General features: G+C 33.2%; 1 non-coding gene across 1 annotated transcript; it reads right to left on the reverse strand.

Annotated features, from left to right (window-relative positions):
- Positions 1-10980: 10980 nt before the first annotated feature.
- Positions 10981-11087, reverse strand: LOC128291253 (small nucleolar RNA R71). Its single transcript, XR_008281029.1, has one exon. It is a non-coding gene; the product is annotated as a small nucleolar RNA R71 (small nucleolar RNA).
- Between the last annotated feature and the right edge of the window lie 1281 nt (positions 11088-12368).

Below are 12368 nucleotides of genomic sequence, written 5' to 3' on the forward strand. Positions count from 1 at the left end.
TTATCATCCAATCTATCTATTTCTACCATTATTTTGAAGTAGGGTTCATGTTTAAAAATGTACCCATGTGTGGCATGCATGTATTTTGATGTTTCTTGGAAGATATTGTATGTTTAAGGTGTGATAAACAACTTTTACTAAGTGATTTTTTTAGTGAAAATGCATAAAAAGGACTTATTTGTAAAAGTTGTAAAAATGGGTAGTAAAAATGTGATTTGATGAAACAAATGGGTTGTTATGAGCATGGTTTAAGTTCGGCTAGGCTTGGGTAAAAAAGAAAACGGATACATTTCATTTTACGAGCCTAAAGACTAATTTGTAAAAAATTGAAAAGTTAGGGGTAAAACTATAATTTTTCCATAATTTGATTTTTGGGACAGCATTGAGTAATGTGAAAATTAAATAAGTTAAATTTTCTATTATAGATCAAGAAAAACGAAGTTCAGACCTTGACCAGGGGAAGAACAAGGTTATTGACGATTAGGTCCATTTTCTACTATTTTGTACTGAGGTAAGTTTGTGTGTAAATAATACAATGTTATATTATGTATTTAATGCTTAATATTTCATAATTTGTACGATTGTTTCTATGATAATATTCAACGAAGTTTCAACGATGAGAAAATCCCTATTGAATCTTGGGAATAGTTTAGGATACAAGTGACATGTCACTAAGAAACCATGTGTTATGTGATCTATGTGAATCTGGGTGCTGGTCATGTATGTTTTACCAATGGCTGGGTAGTCCAGCATGTGTTGCGAATACCTGAAAACTTGTTTGAGTATCCCGTGTAGCTACATCTTGACTGAAAGCTTGTGTGAGCAGGCCCATGATTAGCTCGTGTGCGAGCCCTATGTGTTATAAGATATGAGGTAGCATTGGCTACATATGTGGCACTTACGTGTAAGACTTTTCATGTATCCGATAGTATTCGAAGTGTTCAACGAGTAATCCAAAGAGTATGTCAAAGATGACAAAGTATGTGACTTTGTTACGAGTTGGTACAGGTATGTATGTATAACTCATGAGTATGAACTTTGGTATGTGATGGATTATTGGTAAGAATGCTAATGAATGAATTATGCCTAAGATACATGATGATATTTATGTTAACTTATGTTGAATAATTATATGATTAATATATGATTAATGTTGCTTATTATTTACATGCAAACTTACTAAGCTTTAAAGCTTACTCCCCTTTTCTTTCCATTTCTTATAGTGTTGCCAAGCTAGCTCGGGGATCGAGGGTCATCGGAGCTCGATTCACACTATCAAACGATTGCTTTGGGTATACTTGGTTTCAATATTTTGAGTATGGCATGTATAGGGACTTGGTCATTTTGTTATGTGTCATATTGGTTTATCCAAATGTGTTGGCATGGTAATGGTTAATGATTCATTTTGTATATGGCTATTGAAAGTTGACAAATATTAAATTTATTGGCCATTGGTATATTTATGCGATGAAGCTTATCATGAAGATGAAATTGGCATGAATGGAAAAGAAAGAATGTGATGTTTATGCATGATAGATGTTAGTATGTGTAATTGATGTATTAACATCTTGTTTATGGTTGATTTTGTTGTATGTATATGCTTGGATTTGGTGTAGCTTGATGTTGTGCAAGTTGGTGCAAGTAAATGTGGCAAAACGGCTTGGTAAATAGCCTTATTTTGGCCATATTGGCAGAGACACGGTCGTGTGTCTCAGCCGTGTGAAGGACATGGCCTAGGGGCATGGGCATGTGTCCAGGGCATGTGAAGTCTACACATACTTTATGAAAATTTTTAAAAATTAAATTCACCACACGGCCTAGCACACGGGCGTGTGACTTGGCCGTGTGACTCTTTTTGGTGCATGACATCATAATAGAGAGTTACACGGGTTAGGGACAAAGGCGTGTGTGACAACACGGCCAACCTACACAGGCGTGTCCCAAGCCACACGGGCTTGTGACCCTGTTTTGATGAAAAACTTTCTAAGTGTTTTAAAATTTTCTAAAGTTCTCGATTTAGTCCCGAACCACTTTTAATGCATGTTTTGGGCCTCATAGGCTCGTTTTAGGGATGATATGTTTGTAAATGAAAAGTTTTAAAATTGGATGGAAATTTATGTCTAGGTTTTGTATGTTAGTTTGTTCTTAAGTTCGGTGATGCCTCAAACCCTGTTTTGGCTTCAGATACGGGTAAGGGGTGTTATAGGACACACGACCGTGTAACATAACCGTGTGTCATACACGGCTGAGACACACACCCGTGTCTCTGCTCGTGTGGACAAAAATAGGCTATTTACCAAGCCAATTTGCCACCCAAACTTGTACACACCTACACCCATTTCAAACGACATAGAACATAGCATATAATAGGCATTCAATCAAACTCTCTTAAGCATATTTCATACCATTTCCAACACCAACCAATACAATATGCCATCTAAATTCATACCAAACTCAAATGTGCATTAATGCCTATATTCACTAGCATACCAATATTCATAATTCAACCATTTGCTATCCATAACACTAATTATCCACAAGCATCACATATCCAACATTCAATACATCACACAAACCATATACACATACATATATACATGATCAAACCAACCAAATTAAGCCAACTCTCATGGCTATATTTACAAACCAAAATATAAGCATTTACAAACCAATTTAAATGGCACAACACATTACCAAAAATACCAAAAATGACCAATGTCCCTATTCATGTCACATACTGAAAACATAAGCTCAAAAGGTACCAAAGTGATAGTAGGATAGTGTGACGAAGTCTCCGATGATCCACAAATCTGAACTAGCTTTGAGATCACTATAAGACGCAAAAAATTAAATAAAGTAAGATATATAGCTTAGTAAGCTCGTATAAAATAAACTCAATTTAATCATAAATACACAATTCAACAAATTTAATATATTAACATATAACTCATATTGTCTAACAAACCTTTCACTCATTCAATTATAAGATTATATGTGAACTTCATAATTTCTTCGATTTTAAGCTTATACGGCTCATGTACATACCTATACCATATTGTATCAATCTCATACTCAACCACATCTTTTATTTACTCGTTGAACCATTTGGAATAAAATTTGGATACTCAAAAGTCTCGCACCCTAAGTGCCAATATCATGGCCCGAAGCCAAATCAATGTATTCCGTAATGACATGCCATTGGCATCCTAATCTATTCCTAAGGTTCAACCGGGATTTCCAATACCGAATTGTCATCAAATCATTGTTGAACATGTCCGTAATCTTGTATACAGAGTTTATGCAATATCAAAACATTTAAAAAAAACTATAACAATGCTTATAACATACGAACTTACCTCGGATGTAAAAACAACTAAATTAGTCGATTAGTTGAGAACTTTATTTTTCCCTTGATCTAGATCCGAGTTTCACTTTTCTTGATCTATATGTAATCAAAATTAACTTATTTAATCATCTCCCTATTCAATTTAGTCCAAATTTCACTTTAAGGTATTTTTACACAATTGCCCCTAATGTTTCACATCTTTTACAATTTAGTCCTTATTTCCTAAAAACACAAATTAATGTAATTCAACCACAACCCATGCTAAATGAATTAAAATTAGGTACCTAGAAGCTATATTTTCCATTTATTTCACATTTTGACCACAAAGTTTCCACATTTCACAATTTAATCCCTAATTTGCATTTCCACTAAAAATCGCTTAACAAACTTGTATAACTATCAACAAACATTCATAATCTATCATTAAACATCAAAATACTCATGTATTCATCAATGGAAACATTCAAAATCTTTAACAATTTTACAAAATAGTCCCTGGGCTAGCTAGTCCTAGTTGTAACGATCTAAAAAACGTAGAAATCATTAAAAACGAGACAAAAATCATACCTTAATTGATAGAAATGAAAATGAAAAATGAAACCCTAAAATTTTTTCCTTTCTTATCTTCAATTCACGACAATGAAGAAGATGGGCACCAAATTTGATTTTTATTTTATTTATTGTAAGTTTATTATACTCATTACTATTCTAACCTTAATGATAATTCATTAATATCATCCAAATGATGTCCATCTATGTCCACTTATATTTAAAATGGTCTATTTACAACATAAGGACATCCACTTTAATATTCCATAGATATTTAATACCTTTAACTATTAGAACTCAAGTTTTACACTTTACGCGATTTAGTCTTTTTTGTCAAATTAAACACTCAAACGATAAAATTTCTAAACGAAACTTTCATACAATCATTCAATCATAATGTATACATTAAAATAATAATAAAATAATTATTTTGACTTCAGATTTGTGGTCCCGAAACCACTGTTCTGACTAAAAACGGTTTGTTACACTGATAAAGCTGAGAATTTAAACAAGTTTTGCTTTGCCTTTATCCTTACTGATAGATGGTTTGGCTAGTTTGTAACATACATAAACACACAGATTACTTAAATAGACAAAATTTACGAAATTCACACATGCAAGCGAACCTAGCTTTCTGGACAATCAACCCTAACAGGACAGACTTACCTTAGTGGGTACGAACTTGGTTTAGCACAAAGACTTGACAAAAAAGTATCGATTAGAGAATTTTCATGGGATAAGGGTTGTATTTATAGGCATTAAGTGTCTTAGTGATCCTAGGATACCCAACTAGACTTAGGAAACCCTAGTCGGTTTAGAAGAAGGTTACTTGCATGAAAAGTATCCTAGATACACAATATCTTAATTTCATAGTTTGAGTTTGACTTGCCTTTGATTGGCAAACCCCTAGTTCGCAACTTAACAGGCAAACAATTTGCAACTAAACTGGCGAAACCCAGTTTGCAACTAAACTGGCGAACATTCAGCTCACCAAATAAACTGATGAATCCAACTCACCAAACAAACTGGCGAGCACAACTCTCAATGGATCTGGAAACTTTTAGTGCACATTGCTTCGACGAATCTCTGGTGAACTCCTTACTTATATTCTTCCTTCGACGAACCCTTATTGGCGAGACCAAAACTTTCAAGTCCTAACTCAGGATGTTACATAAAGAGTAAATACCTTCTATTTTGAAGTAAATAAAATAAAAGCATGAAACTTCTTATCAAGATGAAATATATATGAGTGAAGGAACAATCAAACATTAATGATTTGGTATGTGGCTTATAAAATTTTTAAACAAAATTATAAAATATTGAAAAGTTGTCATAGTAGAAGTATAATACATATTATATCAGTATAATTGAAATATTTAGATATTAAACTTTAAAATAATATTTGAGGACAAACCTTAATATATATATATATATATATATATTTGTGGTGAAAATTTTATGAGAAATATTTTCAATGTTTTAAGGACCACTTCTTCTTTCCCTTTTTCATAGGACAAATATAATGAAACAAATATTAGCTCTATAATCAGTAAACCAAAGGTCTCATCAATAATAAGAAATTAAATTTGATATTTTTGTAGAGGCAGCGGTGAAAATGAAAAGAAAAGTCAATCATTAAAAATGAAATAAAATTATCACTTAAAACGAACTAAAAGAATAGTTGCATGTATGTGTCTTCTTATGTATATATATAATTGATTGTTTGTAACCTCTATCGAATTAAAAGCTACAAAAAGTAATTTCCAAACAATAAAAATTAAAGCATAATATTAAATTAAAATATAACAACAATATTAAAGTATATACAAATAGTTTGTAAACTCTATGAAATTCAGAATTTTAAAATGTGAACCTAATTAATTTTGAATCAAAATGTTATTGATTTTTTCTGGCACCTATACATAATTAATTATATAAATAAATTTATTTATACATAAAATAAAAGAGTAAAATATATCATAATAAAATTTAAGATTTATAAATAAAGTTTTTGCTTGCATTACAGGACCAAGATGACCTAAACATAATTAACTAAAAACTAAAAACAATTCTTATATATTAAATTAAAATTATATAAAATGAAATAAAACTAAAAGACAATAATAATATTGAAATTTTATAAATAAACTAATTTATTTTTACAAAATTTGTAATTATTAAGTTACAATGTCTATACTATACCTATTGTTTTCTATACTACGTAAAATACAACTATTAACTCATATGGCTCGAGTTGATTTTATATAATATGTAGATATGATTGGATGAAGCTCTAATTTCTATAAATAAAAATAATAATTTTTCAACCTAAAATTTCCATAAAAATTTTCAATAGAAAAAAAATATTTACATATAAACCGATAACCTGTAATTTGCAATAAATAAATTCTTAAACCTCTAATCTGTAGCCAAATAAGGTTTTAACCTTAATTTATACTTATATCAAATTTTCATTTAAAATATGAGCCATATGGATGCAAACCAAAAGATGACGACTTATTTTAGATAAAATAAAGCATAGAAACTTGTTCAAGAATATGAAAATAAATAAAAAACTATTATGAGTATTTTACCTTTTCTTTATGTTGTCTCAAAAGGTATCGCTTTTTTCCTTATATATTGTATATCTTTCAACAATATATAAAAAATATGGATACTAACAAATAAAGCTAGTGGAAGATTGATGAGTGCGATTGTCACACGCCTAGAATTAACCCTTGCCTTTGATTGATAAAATAAAATTTATGAAAAAGCAAAGCAATGTTGGGGATAGGACAAAAACTTCCACTTTGTTAATGGTCCTTCTTATATTATAAGATGGTTACCGATTTATGTCTATTTCACGTAATTATTGGTCCATATTTATATCAACTTAATTAATAGAAAATATTAATGTTTCGAAATCAAGGTGCCTAATTTTTACTTAATATTATTTGGAATTGACATGCATATACGCATTTTATTAATTAAAACTGAGAAAAGGGATGCCACCACTCCAAATTGCAAAGTACTGCTTTTTATTTATTTATTTATTATTAAGGGCATTAGGAACTTAAACAAAGGAGGAGCAAATAGGTGGAGAGTATAAATGAATATGATAATACGTATCCTTGGTTAATGTTGATGAAATCTCATAAATATATATTTGTTATTATTATTATTATTATAAAGCAAGGTACAGAGGTTATCACGAAATAATCTTATGTGCAATTGTAAAACTGCAACAATTGGATACTAGCTTAACACATATCTATTATAATATTAATATAATTATCTTGCATAGATCTTAATCAATATATAATATTTTATTTATCTTAAAATATAAATATTTTTTAAAAAATTTTAAAAAGAAGGAAATTGCATTTGATGATACATAGTATTGATGGAAGTGGAAAAGGAGGGGACGGTGTCGAAGGGCGTCAGTTTACCCTATCTAGGGTTGAGAGTTAGATAGGTAAAAAGACTCAGCATGAATGCTTAGTATATTAAGGTTTCAAGTGGAGAGAAGTCCCCTAACTAAGTTATATCTTTAGGTATTTATAGCTAAACGAGGATTCTTACCCAATTATGCTATTTAGGGGGCCTTGGGTGGCCCAATGGAGGTTTCAAGTTGAGCTAGGAATAAAACAATAGTCCCCCTTAGTTGAGTGGTAGCTTATAAAGTGACCTTATCTCGAGATCATTCACAAGTTGCCCCTACGGGTGGTAGTTATTGCAAATAAAATAATATGACAGAGATTACAATTATAGTCCCGATGACCCAGAAATATATGATGACCCTATTAAAATTCATGTGCAATTTTTTTTTTAATAATGTGTTGGCAAATGGTACTATATTTGTTTTTAACATGTATAAATTTTTGCTTTGTGATTTAGCGGGTGGTGTGCCTATTTGCTCGACAATACGAAAATGTATAGCTTATACTTGAGTTGTAACATCCTTTACTCGACCCAAACAATCTTTAACACCCCTTACCCATACCCGAGGCCAGGATAGGGTACGAGGCATTACTGAACTTAAACGTACACAATTTCATAAAATCAGGCCAGAAAATTTCAACCAATTCAAAAACATTCAAACACATGCATATCGTCCCTTATATAGGCCTACGAGGCCTAAAACATACATCGGGGGTGGTTCGGGACTAAACCAAAAACTTAAGAACTTTTTACTACACTTAGAAAAATTTCTAGTTTTGGAGAGTCACACGCCCGTGTGGGTAGGTCGTGTGGTCACAAACGCCCGTGTGGCTCGGACATGCCTATGTCCTCAGCCCGTGTAATTCTTTATTTATGACATCAGCAATATTTTAAGGTTACACGGCCAAGGCACAGACCCGTGTGCTAGGTCGTGTCTTCCACACGGTTGAGACACATGGCCGTGTCTCTGTCCGTGTGGCCAACACTTAGGCTATTTTCCAAGCCTTAGTCAACTTTAATCCCTCACACACTTATACAACATCAAAGGCATAGAACATGGTATCCAATTAAAGATTAAACATCCTCAATTAAGTTACAAACATCACATTTGCATGTCATCATACTTGTGTTTCTCATACTTATTTTATATCAAGTCTAAACATTTTGGCCTTGTCATCTTCATTAACATCATTAACTTACTTTAAATTTACACTTTTATACTAAGATTATGGTCACATTTATTGATCAAAGTTCATCCATCAAATATACATACCATATCATACATCCATCATACCATATCATACATCCATCGATATCAAGCTATCATAACATACACATCATCAAGACATTAGAACAGTCAAGCAAAATCAATTAGGTTTACAACCCAATGATCAAATATAAGCCATATCTCATGGCTCTATACAAATGAATCATTATAAGGCAACTCAGTTGGCCAAATCATGAAACACATATCATAAAGTACTAAGTCTCTATACATGCCACTCACTTGAAAACACTTAAGATTTATTAATACCCTGGCTTAATAATTTGATAGTGTGATGTTGCCTTCGACGATCTCCAACCTCGAGCTAACCTGACAACACTAAAAGAAATGGAAAGGTGATATACCATAATTTATACATATTTTTACCCCATGTTTAATGCATTTTATGGATGATTTTCTATTAGAATTGGTGAATTCAATCCTCCTAATGCTTTAATTTCATGTTTTATACTTAGGAGAGCATAGGAGAGCGAAAGGAACGAGAAACGGGTCAAAATCGGAGAAAATGGGCCAAAGTACGAAATCAACACGGCCTGGACCTCCTCACACGGGCAGACCACACGGCCGTGTCAATTTGGCAGGCTCGAGCACGGCCTGAAGTAATCATACACGGGCGTGTCCTTGCCGAGCCCAAGTTGAGTCCTATTCGAAAAAGGCTAATTTTGAGGGCTCTTAGGCATTCCAAAGCCTATAAATACACCCTAGAGGAGGAAGAAAAGGGAGCACAGAATAGGGAGTAAGGAATTACTCCAAGGAAGCCGATTGATCCATCTCAGAAGCCGGATTCACCATCAAGACTGAAGATCTCTCCTCAATTTCCCTTCAGGAGTTTTGGGTTTTCTTTATGTTTTGTATTCGTTATTCTTCTGAGTTTTTTTCATTTTTATTTATGAACTAAATCCCCTAAATACCTAGGGGGAATGAAACCTAAGATGAATCTTGTTATTATTTTCTGAATTGTATGATAAATATTTAACTTGTTATTAATTATATGTTATTAATTCTTGTTTTGATATCCCAGGATACTGATTCAAGATCAGCTCTTATTCAGAGGAGGAATAGACCCTATCTAATAGTACATTTGTCATAATTAAGTAGAGTTGTTTGCGCGCCTAGACATAGGGTGACAAGATTTTGCCGGATTAGGGTGAAACCTAATAAGGGGATCCATAGATCGAGTTAATGCAACCCTAGGGTGTTAATTAGAGAAAAGTCTCAATTATTCAATCTAAGGATTAGACATTATTAGTCTTGAATAGGGATACTAACATAACTTAGGGATCTCTACAGAACAAGGTAAATGAATATATCGTCCGATTCGGAGCCAGAATAACAAGTACAGTCTAGGTGGATTTTTCCTTAGGTATTGTCTTAATTCAATCGATTTCCCCAAAAGCAATTCCCCAATTCCATTCTCTGCGAATTCTTAGTTTAGATAATTAGTTAGTTAAAACAAAAACCTCTTTATTCTTACGCTAGATAATAAAAAGACAGTCATTATTAGTACTTTTAGTTCCTTTAGGTTCGACAATCCGGTCTTGCTAAAACTATACTACTATTCGATTGGTACACTTGCCTACATCACGATAATAGTTAGTTTCAAGAACGGGTAATTATAAATATTTGAAACCTATCACGAAATCACGCGATCAAGTTTTTGGCACCGTTGCCGGGGAACTAAAATATTAGGAACACTCAATTTTTATTACTTTAGCCATTTATTTTTAATTTTATTCTAATTTAATAATTTTCTTTTTCTTTCTTATGACAGTTTTTTATAGTTTATGACTAGAAGAAACCCATCAGGACCACTACTTTTTGACGAAGAAATCAATTGCACAGTTCGCAGAAACCAAAGAGAAATAAGGCGAAGCCTAAGATACATAGAGAACAAGCAAGAAGACGATACTCAACCCCCAACCAAAGAGATGACTGAAAACTAAGACAATCAGCTACCTCCTGCAATTGCAGCTAATCAAAATCCTGCTCCATGCACTATGTATGATTATGCTAAACCTTCTTTAACAGGAATTGAATCGAGAATAGTTAGACCTGCTATAGCTGCAAATAGTTTTGAACTATAACCTAACACTATTCAAATGATACAGTAATTTTTTCATTTTGATGGTTTGCAGGATGAGGATCCCAACGCTCATTTAGCCAACTTCTTAGAACTATGCGATACATTTAAAATTAATTTTGTTTCTGCTGATGTCATTCGTCTTCGGTTATTCCCTTTTTTCGTTGAGGAATAAAGCTAAATAGTGGTTGAACTCATTACCACGAGGGTCAATCACTACTTGGGAACAAAAGACCAAAAAATTTCTATTAAAATATTTCCCCCCGGGCTAAAACGGCCAAATTACGTAATGATATCTCTTCGTTTGTGTAGATGGACTTAGAAACTCTTTAAGATGCATGGGAGAGATACAAGGACTTACTGAGAAAGTGCCCTCACCATGGGTTACCGCTTTGGCTTCAGGTTCAAATGTTCCACAATGGCCTGAATCCTTCGACTCGGCAAATGGTTGACACAGCTGGCGGAATGATCAAAAATAAAATACCTGAAGATGCTTATAAGTTTATAGAGGAGATGCCACTGAATAACTATCAGTGGCAAGTCATGAGGACAAAACCAACTAAAACAACAAGCGTTTATAATGTTCACCCAGTAATAAAGTGCGAAGCAAGTGGAGGTGGAACAAGCCATTCGGAATACCAACCTTATGGCCATAACATGGATAACGAGTAATTAAATTACATGGGTAATAATCCTCGACCTCAAAACAATCCATATAGTAACACTTATAATGCAGGTTGGAGGAACCACCCAAATTTCACATGGGGAGGCCAAGGAAATCAGCGACCACCTCCGGGCTACCAACAACCACCCTATCAACAGGAAAAGAAACCGAACCTTGAAGAGATGCTCACAAAGTTTATCTTGGTATCAAAAACTCATTTTCAGAACACCGAGACATCACTTAAAAATTAACAAGCGTCGATTCAAGGGCTCAAAACTCAGATAGGCCAGCTTTCCAAACTAATCTCCGAATGACCACAAGGGACCTTGCCAAGTAATGCTGAACCTAACCCAAGGGAACAGCTCAATGCGATTAATGTTCAAGATGAAGAAGGATTTGTTGAGCTTGAGCCAGAACCGAGGCAAGAAACTGTGGTAAGCAAAGGTCAAGGTGAGGTAGATTACAATAAAAACAAATCGGTGAATGTCGAATATAAACCTCGTGTGCCATACCCCAATGCGACAAGGAAAGTCCGCTCAGATGAACAATTTGGTAAATTCCTTAAACTCTTAAAAAAATTACATATTAACTTATTGTTTATTGAAGCTCTATCACAGATGCCAAACACAATGAAATTTTTAAAGGAGCTTTTAGCAAATAATTGAAAGATGGACGAGGCATCGCATGTGGAGCTAAACGCAGTTTGCTCAGCTATTCTCCCGAATAAACTACCCAACAAACTTAAAGATCCAGGGAGTTTTACAATTCCTTGCTTAATTGGTAGTTTAGATGTTAATAATGGACTAGCTGATTTAGGGGCTAGTATTAACGTCATGCCTTACAAAATGTTCAAACAATTAGGTCTTAGGAAACCCAAATAGACTAGGATGAGCATTCAATTAGCAGATAAAACTATAAGATTTCCTAGGGGTATTATTGGAGATGTGCTAGTTAAAATCGGTAAATTTATATTTCCCATTGACTTTATTGTTCTTGACATAGA

Source organism: Gossypium arboreum, chromosome 3, assembly GCF_025698485.1.
Source record: "Gossypium arboreum isolate Shixiya-1 chromosome 3, ASM2569848v2, whole genome shotgun sequence".
Lineage (NCBI taxonomy): Eukaryota > Viridiplantae > Streptophyta > Magnoliopsida > Malvales > Malvaceae > Gossypium > Gossypium arboreum.